This window comes from Hemitrygon akajei, unplaced genomic scaffold (assembly GCF_048418815.1).
Source record: "Hemitrygon akajei unplaced genomic scaffold, sHemAka1.3 Scf000119, whole genome shotgun sequence".
Lineage (NCBI taxonomy): Eukaryota > Metazoa > Chordata > Chondrichthyes > Myliobatiformes > Dasyatidae > Hemitrygon > Hemitrygon akajei.
The window spans coordinates 464,100-465,713 of record NW_027332005.1 but is presented as its reverse complement, the minus strand read 5'-3'; the positions used below and the strand labels follow the sequence as shown (position 1 = coordinate 465,713).

Below are 1,614 nucleotides of genomic sequence, written 5' to 3'. Positions count from 1 at the left end.
TTCACAGTAGGTTGTTTAATTGACCGTTGATGTTTTGGTCCGGTTGCGATCCGTCGGAACAGATTGGACCGTGATAATTAATGAAATATCAGTGTGACGGTGTGTCTGGTGTCAGTGCAGACTTGGTGGGAAAATTAGCCGTGATTCGTTACTATACAGCTGGCATCATCTCACAAGTAACCCTGGCTTGTAACGCGTCCTGTTGTATATAAACGTATCGGCACGTGGTTCACTCACTTCCTTCAATTAACTTGTAATCTGAGGTGAAGAGAACGGACGAGAGAGACAGGGTGAGAAAGCTTAAAGGCACTGTTAAATTTCGCACGTGAGCCCGAGCGCCACCCTGTGGAGACTGCTGGAAACTAGAGTACAGAAGGTGTTTTAATTCCTTGCCTATTAATACAACACAGTTCAGTTGACTGCCACATGTTGCGCCTTAACCAACAGCCGACAGGAAATTGTTAATGCCTATCTCTGTAAATGGCGCATAACCATAGAACCATCGAACATTACAGCACAGAATCAGGCCTTTTGACCCTTCTTGGCTGTGTCTAACCAGTTTTCTGCCTTGTCCCACTGTCCTTCACCTGGCCCATATCCCCCCATACACCTCGCATCCATGTACATGTCCAAGGTTTAATTAAATGTTAAAAGTGAGCCCGTATTTATTACTTCATCTGGCAGCTCATTGCACACTCCCACCACTCTCTGCGTGAAGAACACCCCCCCCCCAATGTTCCCTTTAAACTGTCGCCCTTCACCCTTAACCGGTGTCCTCTGATTTTTTCTCTCCCCTGGCCTCAGTGTAAAAAGCCTGCTTGCATTCACTCTATCTATACCCATCATAATTTTACATACCTCTATCAAGTTTCCCTTCATTCTTCTACACTCAATAAAATAAAGTCCTGAACTATTTAATACGTGTTACTGAAAACGGGAAGGAAGGATGGGCAATGTTGTGTACTTATTGCTGTACTTCAGAGCAGGGCGGGGAGGGGGTGCCTCGGGTCATTGCTCAAGAGCGCAAAGCATTGAGCGCTTTGCACGGTTTCTGTGGTGTAGTGGTTATCACATTCGCTTTACACGCGAAAGGTCCCCAGTTCAATCCCGGGCAGAAACATTGTTTGGGCTTCGGTGCTTCAAATGAACTTGAGACTCAACTTTTCAGTTTGTGCTCAAGTTTACAGTCATGAGCATCCAGGTGTAAATATAATGAACATTCGCTTTTCCAGCAGTAGCGCATTGTATTTCAAACCTGGCAAAGGTAAATTAAAGAAAGAATAATTAATAGAAATTATATATAATTTCCAGGAGAACATAAACGGATTTAAACCTAAGGAGGTTCGTGGATAACGTACACTGCGTAACGGGAGAATCAGCCTTCAAACCTATTGTCATGTATTGTCGCATGAGGATGCATTGTGGTTTCAACGGAGCTCGCATCTCAAATGTTCCCATTCAGACAAACATCAGGAAGAATAAACGTGTGCTGCAAAATTTCAAACCTACTTTAAAATGTTAAATCGCTTTCTTTTTCCTCCTCCTGTATTCTACTCCTTCCTAGTCCCACCATACAAACTCTCTGTTCAAATTCTCCACCGGGGTCTTCTAGGT

The 1,614-nt window shown here is 43.9% G+C and overlaps 1 non-coding gene across 1 annotated transcript; it reads left to right on the top strand.

The window, feature by feature from the left end:
• Positions 1-1,047: 1,047 nt before the first annotated feature.
• On the top strand, positions 1,048-1,120 carry trnav-uac (transfer RNA valine (anticodon UAC)). The gene has a single exon. It is a non-coding gene; the product is annotated as a tRNA-Val (tRNA).
• The last annotated feature ends 494 nt before the right edge of the window (positions 1,121-1,614 follow it).